The sequence below is a fragment of the Macaca fascicularis genome, chromosome 4, assembly GCF_037993035.2.
Source record: "Macaca fascicularis isolate 582-1 chromosome 4, T2T-MFA8v1.1".
NCBI lineage: Eukaryota > Metazoa > Chordata > Mammalia > Primates > Cercopithecidae > Macaca > Macaca fascicularis.
In genome coordinates, this window is record NC_088378.1 from 142,675,625 (window position 1) to 142,691,942 (window position 16,318).

The 16,318-nt window shown below is 45.5% G+C and overlaps 1 long non-coding RNA gene and 2 pseudogenes across 1 annotated transcript; 1 reads left to right on the forward strand and 2 right to left on the reverse strand.

Moving 5' to 3' along the window:
• Window positions 1–5,994: 5,994 nt before the first annotated feature.
• On the reverse strand, window positions 5,995–10,004 carry LOC141410146 (uncharacterized). Its single transcript, XR_012434069.1, has 3 exons — window positions 9,901–10,004; window positions 6,444–6,509; window positions 5,995–6,128 (listed from the first exon to the last, which is right to left on the reverse strand). It is a non-coding gene; the product is annotated as an uncharacterized lncRNA (long non-coding RNA).
• Window positions 8,298–9,384, forward strand: LOC135970346 (uncharacterized; annotated as a pseudogene).
• A 276-nt stretch (window positions 10,005–10,280) lies between the features above and the next one.
• On the reverse strand, window positions 10,281–13,661 carry LOC135970349 (class I histocompatibility antigen, Gogo-B*0101 alpha chain-like; annotated as a pseudogene).
• Window positions 13,662–16,318: the final 2,657 nt, after the last annotated feature.

The following is a 16,318-nucleotide window of genomic DNA, read 5'->3' on the forward strand; positions in this document are numbered from 1 at the left end:
GCACATGTAGTCAGGACCTCCTGAGGCTGTGTCTTGGGCATTTATCCTTAACGTTGGCTGTTATGCCCAGACCGTTTATTCCCCGAAGAAGACCACCAGAGTCCAGAGTCAAAGCTAAGCAGCAAGGATCTTTATTACAGGTTCGAACCTGGAGCTCTCACTTGCTCGTGAAACGAGGCGGGCAGGAGAGCTCCCCCACTGAGCTCCGAACAATGTTATATAGTCTAAGGAAAGTAGGCATAGAATCATTATACAAATTAGAGGTATGATTGGCTGGAGTTTGAACAAAGCGATTTGGCAAACTATGATTGGTTCCTGCCATTTCTGATATTTTGGTTCAAACTTTGAGGCGGGAGAGCAGGTTTATGGCAGCAAGAGTTTATCTTACTTAAACACGTCTTGTGACCTTGCCTCAGAACTTACAAAATCTCTGGTATGTGCAAAACAAAATCTCTGGTACGTGCAGAAAACCAGGTACTCACAGAACTTACGAAATCTCTGGTATGTGCAAAGATTAGAGAGCAGAACAAGGGTGTAGCGGGTGGGGGGCGGGTACACATCTATCTTTTGTGTCCTTTCAGGCAAAATAAACTTTCCAAATTAACTGAGATCTCTCTCAGATTTTCAGGATTCACAGTACAATATCATGTTTTTCATCAAGAAGAATAATGTAATACTGGTTAATTCTTTTGTTGTGATGTTAATTGCCATTGCTGTTCAATGGCTAAATCTGTTAGTCCATTGTGGATTGCAAAAGGGTCATAGTCTCAGTCTTTCTTTTCATGTATTAGCTGAATAATTTCTAAAATAAGAGATTTACCCACATCTATTATTTGTCTATTCCATAGACACTTGTGTTTTGAGAGACTAAACCAAGCATCCACTCACCTACGACCCAGCAATTGCACTCTTGGTTATATACCAATAGAAATGCATGCATTTGCGTCCCAAAATATGTGAAAAGATTATATATAGCAGCACAATTTGTAAAATCTGGATATAACACACATGTTTATCAACAGTGGAGGGTTAAGAAGAGTGAGCTAGTTGTAAAATGGAGCACTGACAGCCATGGGAGTGAATAGGCTACAATCACACACAGCAAGACCCGGGACATGAGGGTGACTGTATTCAGAACTGACGGATCTCATCTATGGTGTTAGAAATGAAGAAAGTGGCTGCTCTAGCATCAGGGAGGGTGATTTATGATCAAGTAGAACCTAAGGGTGTTTCCTGGAGGCTGGAAATGCTGTACCTTGATGTGGTTGTTGTTTACTCAACTGTTCACTTTATGAAAATCCACGGCCCACTCATGGTTTGTCCACCTTTCTCCATGCATGTTGTCCTTCATTCCAGTATACATTTCTGATGTTTTGAAACAATTTTCTCTAAGCTAATATAGAATCTCCCTTGCTGGAAGTCTTTAGAAATGCTACATTGAACAAATCAGTGCAATTATTAAAAATCCCAGGAAATAAATGCCTGTGACTCAGATATAAGGAGGAGAACCTACAACAAGAGCAGTAGGCTTGGGAGCTGACACCAAAACAGCTTTGCTAATGGCTGTTGAGCCAGGAACTAGAAATGAAATCCCACACAGGCCCATGGAAGGTGGGGGTTGTGAAATGATGCCCCAGTAGTGCATGAGTGAATGAATCATGGGCAGTGGCTCATGGGTTTGCTTGCAAGTCAGGAACTTAGGAAAAATAAAGATGAAAAATTAGGGGGTAGAGAGGTTTGCATAGGCCTCTTGCTATGGGCAGACTGTGTGATGATAGTGGTTGCACGTGGATGCGTAACAGAGGGGCTCCAAGGGGCTGGGGCTCCCTGTAATCAGGTGGGCAAGATGGCTTGATGGACGATGCCACTCAGCCGCACAGGGCTTGCTCATGGAGTCTGTGCACAAAGTGGCCGTGGTGGCTGGGATGGACACTGCATGGGCACAGCAACTGACTCGACGCACCAAGGCTGACCTGGCAGCTGCCACTGCTGAGAACCCAGCCTGCCAAAAGCAGCTGTTCATTGAACAGAGAAATAAAACAGGCAGTGTTAATTAAGAACGAGACAGTGTCATAACAGAAAAATATACCACTGCAGATATAGGAGAGATTTAAACAGTCTTGAAACTGAAAAATTATGTCAACAGAAAGACTTATTACAAGTAAAGAAGTTAAAACAATGGTAAATATTCTATTTCCCTTCAAACATATCCAGTTTTATAAGTATGCTCATGTATCAAACATATAATAGACTTATATAAAATATTCAAGATATATAGGGAATCATAGGAAAATCCAAACAACTCAAATTTTTAGGCACGAATAACATTGATTCTAGAACCAGTTAGGAAATCAATAAAGAAATATTATTACAGGAATATCACTTTTATATAATTATGTGTGAAAATCCTGAGAAAAATATTAGTAGACTATATCTACCTATGTGCAATGAATATATTATGTTGACCAACTTATGTATCCCAAGAATGCAATAATATATAAATTTTAAATCTTTTAATGCATTTCACCACTTAAAGAATTAAAAAACAGAGACAATCATATTTTAGTAGATGAAGAAATTACTGTAAAAGAAATTCAGCACTCCATCTGACCCACATTTCTTCAATCATCTCTACTTTTAAGGATTCATGGGATCAGATTGGGCTCACCCAGCAAATCCAAGATAATCTCCCCATCTAAAGGTCCATCCTCTTAATCATGTCAGTAAAATCTCTTTTGTTGTGTAAGGTAACATATCTAAAGGTGATAGGCTTAGGGCTTGGACATATTTGTGGAGCCATTATTTTGGATTTCACAATGTAAATGGTGGCCAAATGAGATTTAACATTAGTCTAGTTAAATTCCTACACATCACAAAGTGAGTAAATGTATGAGGCATTCCATAAATAGTTTATGGGTAAAGGTGAAGCAAGTGTATACACAGCACTGTGAATGAAGGATCCACATTTACTCACACTGCACTGGAACTTCAGATGTTAAAGGGAAACGGTCATCTTCAAAGTAGCTGCAGAAGAAACACAGATCATCTAAGAAGCAACTGGTTTAAGATGTAACTGATTTTTCCCTGTCAGTCACAGCAGCCAGAAGAGGCATAATCATTAAAGAGCTGAGAGAAAGCCAATGTCAAATAGAAATTTGTGGCTGGCAAATCCATCTTTCAAGAATAAGAGTAAACAAAACATTATCATATAAATGAAATTGTTGGGCTATTTCCAAAATGCCCACTCTAAAAATACTTACAAAGACAGAAAAATATATAAGAAACAGAGAAAGCAGTAATTTTAATTTGGAATCATTGGTACACGTAAGTCAGTACAGTCATTATAAAATATTAATAATGTAGTGTTCAAGGGAAAAAAAGTAATATAGAATACTGTAACATGTTATGTTATAATTTCCTTACCCATGTTCCAACCCCCAACCTGTGCCATCTGTGAGGTCCAATGAAGTTTGATTCTTTTTTCTGAGATCAACTCCATAGAGTAGAGCACCAAGAATAAGCTAGGTGCTTAATGAGTTTTTACCATGTGAATAACTTTCCTGAAAGTACTTAGCAGATCAGAAATTGGGATGCATAAGCACAGTTCAAAAGTGGCTGAGGAGTGACACAAAAGAACATAGTGGCATAAGAACCCTAATGACTCCCCTCCCCGCCCCCCACAGTGGCAACATGCTTGTTGAAACATCATTATAAAATAATCTCAGTGACAGCTGTGATTGGATTTAGTGTTGATATATTTTTTGTAAATTGTGATAAAACATACATACTATATAATTTACCTTCTAACCATTTTTTCAGTGTACAATTTGGTGGCATTAAGCACATTTACAGTGTTGTGTAGTCACCACCAATATCCACTTCCAGAACATTTTCATCATCCCAAACAGAAACTGTACCCATTAAAACATAACTGCCCATTCCCTGGTAACCTCTATTCTACTTTCTGTTTCTATGAATTAGCTTATTCTAGCTACCTCATATAAGTAAAATATCATATTTGTTTTCATTTTTGGCTTATTTCACTTACAGTGTTTTCAAGGCTCATCCAATTAGAATTTCATTCACTTTTAAGGCTGAATAATATTCCATGTGTATGTGCAATGTGGGCTGTTTATCCCGTCATCCTCAATGGACACTCGGTTGCTTCCACCTTTTGGGTATTGGGAATAGTGCTGCTGTGGGCCTGAGTGTGCAAATATCTGTGTGAGGTCCTGCTTTCAGTTCTTTTGACGATATGCCCAAAAGTGGAATTGTGGACTCATATAGTAATTCTGTCTTTACTTTCTTAAGGAACCACTATACTGTTTTCCATGGTGGCTGTACCACGGTACACTCTCACCAGCAGTGTAAAAGTGTTCCAGTTTCTCCACATCTTCACCAACATTTGGCCTAGTGAAGTTTGCCATATTTTTATGTCCTTATCAGCTTTCCTTTTTCTTTTCTTTTCTTTTTTTTTTTTTTTTTTTGAGATGGAGTCTTGCTCTGTCACCTGACTGGAGTGCAGTGGCGCAATCTCGGCTTGCTGCAACCTCCGCCTCCCAGGTACAAGTGATTCTCCTACCTCAGCCTCCTGAGTAGCTGGGACTGTAGGTGCGTGCCACCATGCCCAGCTGATTTTTGTATTTTTTTTAGTAGAGACGGGGTTTCACCATGTTGGCCAGGATGGTCTTGATCTCTTGATCTTGTGGTCCGCCTGTCTCAGCCCCCCAAAGTGCTGGGATTACAGGTGTGAGTCGCCACGCCTGACCAGCATTCCTTATTTTTATGTCCTTATTGTATATGTTCTTTGGAGAATTGTCTATTCATGTCTTTTACTCATTTTTGAATGAGATTGTTTTGCTATTGTTGAATTGTAGTTCTTTACATGTTCTGTATATTAATTCTTTATCAGATTTGTGATTGGCAAATATTTCCTCCTAGTCTGTGCATTTTGTTTTGACTCTCTTAACAGTGTCCTTTGATGCAAAAAAGTTTTTAAATTTTGATGCAGTCTCATTTGTCATTTTTCTTATGTTACTTGTACTAGTGGTCACCAACCAAGAAACCACTACCAATTCTAATGTCCATAAGATTTTCCTCAGTATTTTCTTAAGGGTTTTACAGGTTCAACTCTTAAGGTTAGTTCTTTGAGTCATTCTGACTTTATTTTTGAAAAGGGTGTAATGGAAGGGCATGAATTTTCTCCAGCATCATTCTTTTGCATGTGGATATCCAGGTTTCCAGCACCATTTGTTGATGCACCGTATAGCGCAGTGGGGGTGACACATTTGTAAGATGCAGTGAGCACTAACACATGGGAGCACCATGCATTTATTTACCTGTCTTTCCTCCACAGTTGTTTTGAGAAGGTTTTCACTGAGAAACCCAACAGAAATGAATATATATGACTTCTTATAAACTCAAATGCAAGTACAATTATAAATTTTAAAATGTTAAGACTGGAGCAAGACTAGAACATCACTAGACAAACTGAAACATAGGCTGAAATGAAGGGTTTATGTTTACCTTGCTACAAAGTTTGTTGGCCCACAGTCTCTTGTGCTTATTGCATAAGAGAGCCACGGAGTAGGGTGATATCTCATAACCAGTCCCTGGTTTTCTGCTTCAGAAACAATTTCAAATTCTCTGCTTAGAGTAAGGAAACTAACCGAAAGATGTCTAATGTGAAGTTGGCATCTACAAAGTCAAAGAGTGAATAGTAAGTGTAAACATCAGGAATCAAAGAGATTCTATCTTTTTACACAGCTATGGCCTCACTATGCACTGCTGAGGGGAGAAGGTCCCTTCAGGGGACCTTCATGATGAGGAAAAATGCTATATGATGTGGGGGTTTTCTGCTGCAGCCCTAAATTAAATTGTCCTTCGCTCTAAATACAGGTCTCACAAAGTTTTATGTCTTCAAAGATTTTACCTGGGCCAAGATTTTTTTTTTTTTTTTTTTTTTTTTTTTTTTTTTTTTTGAGCTGCTGCCTGGGGCTTAGAAAAGTGACTCGGATGTTTTCTCAAAATGGTATTTCTTTGATGGAATGTGAAATCCGCGAACGCTCTGCTTTCCTGCTGTATCCCCAGCGCAGGTTGAGTACTTTGCACCGCTTTTCAGCACTTCCCTGGAAGGGGTTGAAGATTTGGAGTTAGGGCCTCCCTCAATCTCTACCCTTTCTTTAATTTAGAGGATCACAAGCTGTTGGGGGAAGAGTGTATCTTGGGCCTCTAGCTGATCTGATGAATATTAATAACCAATGTCCTGTAATGAAGTCATGTGTGCATGTAACATCACTTCTGCATGCAGTGTCACAGGAAAGTGGGTTCACGGACCTCACGTTAACAGCCTAAGCACTAAACGCACAGAGCTCTAGGAGGGGAGGGATGACAGGGTGGAATCTCGTCTTGTCCTTTAGTCCTGTGGTCTTTTCACTCCTTACTTGGTGGGTGCTGGGCGTCTGGCAGGTGCCGATGTTGATGGAGTCGAGGCAGGGAACTGGCCGGGACTGGGAAAAACAGGGTTGGAGAGATAATTAAGGCGGACATTATTTTTTTCTGAGCGTAAGTCATGGCTCAAAATCTGAAGAACCTGAAAGAATATCCCCCTACCCAAACTTGTTTTTTCCTTTTCCCTCAAGTCTCATTTGGCCACAGGCCCAGTGTCAACACCAGGGGGCGCCCACAGACCATGAAGGCGCCCACAGACCATGAAGGCACCACGCAGCTGGGATTGTTTGTGGTCGGCTCCCGGGTCCCTGACTTAATCAGGGGAGCCAAGACCCTGCAGCCAGGTGGCCTGGATTCAGCCTGCAGCTCTGGTCCTACTGACAGTTTCCCCCCTGGTGCCTCAGTTTCTTAATCGGTGAAATGGTGAGGACACTACAGCACTTACCTCTGGGGCGGGTTTCTCAACAGCAGCAATATAAACAGTTTGGGACAGAGACTCCCTTGTGGAGTGGCCTGTGCATTGTGGGAAGTTTGCCGGCAGCACCCCCACTCACCCCCTCCCACCAATCCCCATATGACAACCGAAAATGTCCCGGGATTTTTAGGTCTCCCTTGGGTCTGGAAGCTGCACTTAGTCAGGCATTTTCCCACCTGACACTTGAGCTCATCTTTACTTTGGGCCACATAAGGTCACTTTAAAAAATGTTGTTTCTTTAAAGATTCTATCCATCTTTTAAACAAATCAATTTTCTTCCTCTATGTCTGCATTCAGTTAATCCTCCCAAACCCTTTGTTTACTATATCTCAAAATGTATCAATTCCAATTCTAGTAATTAGCGTATCTGACTTGCATGATACCCGCTATGACCCCTGGTAGAGCTCTGATTCCTTTAGCACAGGGAATATGTTCTCGATTCTGCTTTGGATGATGTAAATCAGTTTATTTTACTTGTCTGGGATGTTGCTCCTCACCTGTAAAATGTAAATGTGGATATGGCTTGGATTACTAAGTGGTTTTATTTCTTCATTCACCTGACATTGTTGTGTACCTGCTGCAAGTCAAATACATGGCATGATATTGTTTCCTTTATCACACCTCAGCAAATGAGAAAATGAGACATTATAGCAGCTGTGGCGGCACATGCCTGTCATCCTAGCTACTCTGAAGGCTGAGGCAGGAGAATTGCTTCAGCCCAGGAGTTTGAGGTTACAGTGAGGTATGATATCACCATTGCATTGCAGCCTGGGCAATAGATCCTGTCTCTGAAAAAAATGAAAAACACAGTGTGAGCTGCCTGCATGTGCTCCATGTCTCAGGAGACTCATGGCCTGTAATTCTTCTAAATGGCATCTCCATGTGGTTTTTCATGAATGTTTGTCTGGTATTTCTTTTCTATCCTTTTACTTTCAACTTTTCTGTATCTTCTACTGAAATTATGGCTTTTGTCAATAGCCTACGGTTAGTTATTTATTTACTTATTTATTTTTACCCCCTTGCACTATTTGTCTTGTAATTAGAGTATTTGAGTCCATTATGTTTAATGTAATTGTTGACCTCATTGGGTTTAAGTCTGTACATTGTCATTTGCTGCCTTCTAATATTATCTCTCTCTTGCTCAACTGTTTTTCTTCTGTTTCCTTCTTTAGATGAATAAAAAACTTTGCATTATTGTAGTCTTGTGACTAAGTGTTCTAATTATACATCTTCTTATTGTTTCTTTAATTATCTGAGAAAGCACAATAATCTGTGACTTACTATAACCAACAGCAGACCGTAACTTCCCTGACTTTCACCTGCCTGTGCAGACAGCCCAGGGGAGAATCAGTGCTCTGGCTCTGAGACACAGGGGTGGCAGAAGTAGGAGAGTGATTGGATGATGAATCTGTAGCTGCAGAGGCATCTGGGCCCCTCACCTGCATTCCTCGTAGATGTCTCCTCCACTGAATGCCTGCGATGCCCTCTCCTCTGTATGCTCCTGCCAGAGTCTCCCCATCTCCACTGACAGCAGCTCCACCCTTCTGCTCACTCAGTCCAACACTGTGGGTGCCCTTGATTCTTCTTCTCACACCACAGATAAATCCATTAGCAAGTGCTGTGAAGTCCATCTTCACATTCATCCATAATCCCTTCAGTTCCCACTATTTCCCCTGCTCACACCCCAGTCAAGGTAAGCAACGTCTCCATTCTGGAATATTCCACTCCTTTCCCACTGTTTTCCCCACTGCCTTACTAGTCCCCACCTCTCAATTCTGTTCTCAGCACAGCAGCCCGAGAGAAGCTTTCAAGGGATAAGTCCTACCATGTCCCACTTTTCAAAACTGTTCTCTAACTCCCCATGTCATTCAGCACAAAGGTCAACATCCTTCCCATACCCTCCAGGGCTACCTGCTCTGTCCACACCTCTGACCTCACTTCAGTTTCTCTGTGTCCAGCCCTTCTGGCCTCTTTGTCCTTCCAGGAACACAGACAATTTCCTGCCCTCGTGCATCTGCACTGAAGTTTCCCTGCCTGAAAAGAACTTTCCCAGACATCCCTGTAGACAACTCCTCACATCCCTCAAATCTTTACTCCAAGGTCACATTTGCAACAAGGCCCATGCTGACCACCCAGCACAACAGCCACCTCCCTGTTCCCACAGCCCACACTCTGGATCACCTGCCACACATCACTTGCCACCTTCTAACTCAGCATCTTCTGTTCCTACTCTGCTTATACTATATCTATCATCTGCCTGCAGAGGTGTCCAATTTTTTGGCTTCACTGGGCCACATGGGAAGAAGAAGAATTGTCTTGAGCCACACAAAAAATACAGTAATGACAGCTGATGAGCAGAAAGAATAGAAAAAAAATGTTCATGCATAATTTTCATGATATTTGCCACCACAGATAAGCAAAAAAGTTCTCACATTCAAAGCTGTCCTGGGTCACATGCAGCGGGTTGGACAAGCTTGCATCTAGAATGTATGCACCACAAGGCTGGAAATTTTTCAGTTTTTACTTTAATGATGTTTTCTGAATGCAGAAACAGTCATATCCCTAGCAGACAACAAATGTCAGTGGAATGAATGATCACTGTAGAGCACCTCCCTATTCTAAAGGCAATATCTTTATTAATGTAGCCTCAGGTCAAATGCTGTTTCATGGCAGCTAAAGAACAACATCATCTCACACCACCATCAGTGCCACCAGTGCTTTTCTCACCAGGGCTGCTTGTGTGTCCTCCCTCCCCCACACCAATCCTCCTGCACACTGTAGCACACAACCATATTTTTCTGTTCAGGAAAGATAATCCTAGGCTTCTGGGTCCAATTTTCCAACCACATATGAATCTAAATTAGAATCTGCTTTATACATCCATGGGTTTGGATTGGAGCCAGCACTAGGATTACTACAACTCAGGGCAGGAAGATGAGTGGGACAGCAGAAGAGGAGCTCCAACAGAAAGTTACCTGTGATGAGAAACTAGGAGACCCATCCTCTCTGCAAATTTCAGAATCTGCTTCCTTTAAGAAGGTTGGGGGAAAAGATGGAAAATACAATCCAGGAAAGAGACCTGGAAGGAGGGCGAGAGATACAGGGGTCTGAAAATTTGTCTATTGATACTGGAAGGACTTCTACGTGTAAGGACCACCCTAGGTGACATCCAAGCCCCTGTGATCACAGGTCCTGATGGGACAAGGTTCTACTGAAGGGTCAAGGACAATGGAGCAGCAAAGATGACCCAGCTGAGCAGTGACCACATAAAGTTCATGGTGGCCTGAGCACCCACTGTGCACAGCCCCATCTACTGTCCTCCCCTGCAACAAATCAGCACAAGAAACACGTGGACTCTGGAGGGTTCTCATGTCTTCCATTTATTTTGTCTCTCAAATTTTAGGAATCTTCTCCTTTAATTAACCCATCAACCTCTCATGGAAATAATTTGAAAAAGTAAATTTATACTCAGATTCTAATTTTAATAGGGAGTTAAGAAGCTATAGCTCAGTGCACCATAAAGTTGAGACAGAGATGGAGACATCCCAGCCCCATTTCTGGAACAGGAAAGGTGATGGGGGAAGGAATGCAGGTCAGCGTGGGGAAGAGGGTCATGGTGGACACGGGGCTGGGGTGGTCTCCCCACCTCCTCACATTATGCCCTCAGGAACACAGACACATTCAGATGCCTTTGCAGAAACAGAAGTCAGGGTTCTTGAAGTCACAAAGGGAAGGCATGAACAAATCTTGCCTCTCAGTCCCACACAAGGCAGCTGTCTCACACTATAGAAAAAATATTCATGAACAAATTCATATCAGTCACAGCGAGGGGTCACACTTTAAACAGCCCATCATGTGCTCAATACATCCAAGTCAAAGAAACTCCATAGCACAGCTATGTCCACTGTTACCCCCAACAACCCACACACATCAGGCCCCCCAGGGTCTCACCTTTATAAGCCCTGAGAGACATATGAGAGCCCTGGGCACTTTGGCTACCTGGGGTAGAACAAAAACAGAACCTGGTCAGATCCCATAGGAGATGTGGCTAGAGTTGGAACTGTGGGCTGGGTGAGCTCCCCCATGGGCTCCCGACCACAATATCCCAAGGATTTCAGGGATCAGCCTCCTTCATACTTACTTGCAGCCTGAGAATAGCTTCCTCCTTTTCTATCTGTGGGAAGAAAATGTCCTGTGAGAGGCCAGAAAGGTGGCAGGGCCATGAGGTCCTAGAGGAACCTCCTAGTCTTGGACCCTCGAGAAGTTTCCAGAAATGTGTGACTGCAGACCAAGGGCAGGATCAGGAAAAACAAGGAGAGCAGATGTAGGTCTGGGACCAACCGCTCTCCTAAGGTCTGTCCTCAGCAGGAGCCTTCCCTTGACCTGTGACTGCTGGGATCAGGTCCCCATCACCACAATCATCAACGTGATAAATCTGTCCTTCATTGTCACAGGTGCTTTACAAAAGAGTAGGTGCTGGCACACAGGGCCCAGGCTGGGTCAGCCCATAAGTGTGGATGGTGCTTCTCAGTAACCGGGAGGGCACGCTTCTACCTGGGGCTTGGAACCCTCAGTGGGACAAGAAATCTCAGACCCCAGCTGTCACCCCTTCCTCGCCTGAGCTCTTCTTCCTCTGTAGCACAGCAGCGACCACAGCTCCAGTGACGACAGCTGCAAGGACAACCAGGCCAGCAATGATGCCCATGATGGGGATGTTGGGCTGGAGAGACGGCTCTGGGAAAAAAGGGGAATGTGAGGGTTCTGACCCCCAGGCCCCAGACCCGACCCTGCTAAAGGTCTCCAGAGGGGCTCCTGCTTTCCCTAAGAGACATGATCCCCCCATCTCCCTACTTACCCCATCTCAGGGTGAGGGGCTTGGGCAGACCCTCATGCTGCACATGGCATGTGAATCTCTGCTCCTCTGCAGAAGGCACCACCACAGCCACCCACTTCTGGAAGGTTCCATCCCCTGCGGGCCTGGTCTCCCCGAGCTCCATGTCCTGGGTCTGGTCCTCCCCATCCCACTGCCAGGTCAGTGTGATCTCCGCAGGATACAAGCCCAGGGCCCAGCACCTTAGGGTGGCCTCGTGTTCAGAGACAGGGTGGTGGGTCACATGTGTCTTGTGGGGGCTCTGAAAGGAAGAGTCAGAAAACTCAGGCACTTTGCATCTCTCATGGGAAACCCCAGCAGCATTCATGTGGCCATCTTGAGAATGGACAGGACACCTGGGGTCAGGAAGGGAGCACAGAAGCCAGACACTAGCCTGGACACAGGCACCTGGGATAATCTATTCCTTGGAAAGTTCTAGTCTGTGAGCAGGGGAGCAGGGACTTCTGGTCCTGACCTGAGTGGAGGCCAAGGGATTCAGAGGAGCTGGAGTCAGACCCCCACACACATTGAGTGTGAGGCAGAGAACAAGGCCTGAGGGGAAAAGTCCTGGTGCCCAAGGCTGCTGTGGGGTCAAAGGGAACCCCTGATCAGTATTCCAGGGATTGTCTTCCCTCCACTCCCTCAGAGACTTCATCCCTTAATTGTCCCAGAGAGCAGGGCGGGCCCTCAGAGTCACTCTCTGGTACAGGATCTGGAAACCCAGGAGGATTCCTCTCCCTCGGGACCAGAGGGAGGGCGATATTCCGGTGGTGTTGCCATTTTCTTCCCCTCCTTGTGCGAGGCCAGCCCAGGAGATCTACAGGAGATCTAGGAGGCACCCCATGGCCCCTGGTACCCGCGCGCTGCAGCGTCTCCTTCCCCTTTTACAGGTGTCTGCGGAGCCACTCTACGCAGTTGCCCTCCAGATAGGCTCTCCTTTGCTCAGCCACATTGGCCGCCTCCCACTTGCGCAGGATGGTCTGAGCCGCTGCGTGTCCAGGAGCTCAGGTCCTCGTTCAGGGCGATATAATCCTTGCCGTCGTAGGCATACTGTTCATACCAGCAGAGGAGGCATCCGTCGGGCCCCACGTCGCAGCCAAACATTACCTGGAGGGTGTGAGACCCTGGCCCAGTTCCCGCGGTCAGCCCCGCCCACCCAGCCCCGGCCCGGCCCCTAGCAACCTGCAGAGATTTTGGCCTCAACTGAAGATGAAACCGGGTAAAGGCTCCTGGGGCTCTCCAGGGTCGAGGATCTCTGCAGGTCCCGCAGCCTCGGGGTTGATCTTGGGCCCGGAGACTCAAGGGGACCAGGGCCGTCCGTGAGGCATGAAGCCAGGAGTAAGTGATATGCGCTCCGGGCGGGGGTCACTCACCGGCCTCGCTCTGGTTGTAGTATCGGAGCAGCGTTCTCAGGTTCACTCAGCCAGTCTGTGCCTGGGCCTTGGCGCCCAGTGTCTGCAGCTCCCAATACTCCAGGCCCCTCCTGCTCCACCCACCACTCCCGCGGCTCTATCCTCGGACTCGGGGCGTCACTGTCGAACCGCACGAACTGCATGTAGCCCACGGCGATGAAGCGGGGCTCCCCGTGGCCGGGCCGGGACATGGGCGGTGCTGAAATACCTCAAGGAGTGGGAGCCTGGGGGCGCGGAGAGGCTGAGACCCGCCCGACCCTCCTCCCCGCGCGACTCCCCAGGTCCTGCGCCCCTGCCCAGAGGGCGCCTTGCTCCTCTCTCCTCCCGCAGAGGCGGTTTCCCTCCTGACCCCGCACTCACCCGCCTTGGTCTCGGTCAGGGCCAAGGTCCCCGAGAGCAGCAGGAGGAGGGTTCGGGGCGCCATGACCCCATCGTCGGCGTCTGGGAAGACTCTGAGTCCCGGTGGGTGCGTGTGGACTTTAGAACCGGGGCGGCGCGACGCTGATTGGCTTCTCTAGCAACCCGACACTCAGTGGGAGTGAGAACTGGGTCCTCGTCATGAGTGTCCAGGAAGAAGGACCCGTCGCAGGTTGTGAGAGGGAGAAGAGAAGCTCTGCGGAGATTAGGAATCCCCAACCCTGGGACCCCCCCAGCCCATACACCGCCTTCGGGGCCTGAGACTCTGAGAACCACGCCTGGGGCCCTGGGACTTCGCCCTGACCCCACTCCTCTTGTGCCAAGTGCTCTGTCTCAATGTCTCCCTGAGTCTTGGCCCAGGAGCTGTCTGAGAAACCGGGAAGAAGCCCTCGGCTTGGGCCCCCTCCCTCTCGCTTCACTTTTCATCCCGGAATTCCTGTCCCTGAAATGGACTCCCTGTCTCCCACTCTTTACCTGTTCCCCTGGAGTCTTCTAGAAGAAAACTCACCCCAGGGAGCTTGGTGCCAGAGAGGGAGCTCGCCCTGGGAATGGAGGTGTAGAGACAGGGCTATTTTTTCTTTCTTTCTTTTATCTTTTTCTTTAAATCTGGAAAGGTTGTGCCTGAGTGCATGAGATAGAATAGAGTTCAGTTTGCTTTTTGTTTATTAACTACAGTGAGTAGCAGAATCTTGGTAATCCCTGAATGATCAGGAATCTAATCGGTAAAAAATGTGACTTTGGCCCCTTGATATATAAATGTGTCTAAAAGCGTTACAACAGGACTCACAAAGCTCCTAAGTTTCACTTTCGCAGACAATGTATCTGTGACTCCCGCTTGTATTTTAAATTTACCTTCATTCCATAGCCCTGAGTTTCTGTGTGAGTCCAGAACATCTCCTCAGTACAAAGTAGCCACTATGTTCCTATATGTTGCAACCAGGAGTCAGTACAGACTTTATTCACCTCAAAATTGCAAGCACTAAATGCAGTCACAATGCCCATCACCAGTGCTCATGCACTGCCAGGTTTTAGGAAGTATCCACATCTAAGTGGTGTGTATATTTTATAGAAACAGTATTTTTAAAACCTGATTAACATAAAAAATTAGTTTTTAAGCAGATCCACTTAAGGTATTAAAGGCCAACTGCAAGTAACACCCTGTGAGGCTCTGTAGATGAATGTATTGAAATACTGTAAATCAATGTGTTCAAACCTAAGAGTTCTGCTGCTTTTGAATTCTGTCCCCCTGCTCCTTTTCCTCACCTCCTGCATCCCCAGCCCTTCCCTCCATCCCTTGTGTCCCTCAGGCCCTCCTTTCCCCTTAGTCCCCATCACACTGTCACTCCTGAATTGTGACACTGGCACTCTCCCGTTACCTGCTGCGTGACTGTTCTCTCCACAGTGGTCCTGCTAATGTGAGTCAAAGTGTGTCATTTCTCCACCTAAAACACTCCAGTGGCTCCACCTCGGTCTTGTGAAGCTTCTAGAATGCCAGGCACGTGAGCATATGAGGGAACACCTGGTTCATTGTAGGGACTAAATTAATTTTTGTTGACTGAATGAATGAAATATGAGTGTATTAAATTGCATCACAGAAAATTATAAAATGTAAAACACTGAAAAAGTTAAGAAAGATTTTATTTTATGTAACTAGTGTGTATATCAATTCATCAGTTCATTCCATGAGTCTGTGGAGCCTGTGTATGAATTTTATAAGAGTGTGTAACAAATTGTCACAAACATTGGCTTTAAACAACACCTATTTATTGTATTCATTTATTTGTTTTTAGAGACAGAGTCTCCCACTGTCATCCAGGGTGAAGTGCAGTCACATGATCATGACTCACTGCAGCCTCAAACTCCTGGGCTCAAAGAATCCTCCTGCCTCAGTCTTCAGAGTAGCTAGGACTGTAGACAAGTGCCACCATGCCCAGTTAATTAAAAAAAAAAAAATTGTAGAGACGAGTGTCTTACTATATTACCCGGGCTGGTCTCAAACTCCTGGCTGCAAGTGATCCTCCTGTGTCAGCTCCTCAAATGTTAGGATTACTGGTGTGCACTACCACGCCTGGCCAAACAACACCCATTTATCTGTTTATAGTACCTTAGTCAGAAATCTGAGCATGATGTAGATGGAATCTCTGTTCCGGGCTTCCCAAACCTGAGTCTTCATTTTGAATCCTTCTTTAGGCTTATGCAGAGGTAGCAGGATGCAGTTTCTAGCAGTTGTAAGACTGAGGTCCCTATTCCTTGCAGGCTGTCAATACAGAGAACAGAGAGGGCTGCGTTCAATTCCTGGTGCCCACCAGCGTTCTTTGCTCCACAGCCCCTTCATTTTCAAAGCCCACAGTGGAGGAAACCCCTCATGCTGAGTACCTCTCACACTGTGAATCTCTATGCTCAGCAAGAACCCAGTCCTTTCAAGGGCTCACCTGATTAGGACAGTCCAAGCAGGATAAACCCAGCCTAAAGTCAACTAATTGAGGCCCTTAATTATATCTGCTAAATCCCTTCACAGCAGCACCTACACTAGAGTTGGTTGAATAACTGGGGGAAGGTGAATGACCAGGAGGTGGTAGTTGGGGCCATCATAGAGTCAGCCTAGCAATGGTTGGATCTTCCTTTTGTGTTTAATTGGGACACAGTTGGAAATTGAAGTTCAAGTAAAGTGATCATTGTGAACGGTAATAAAAT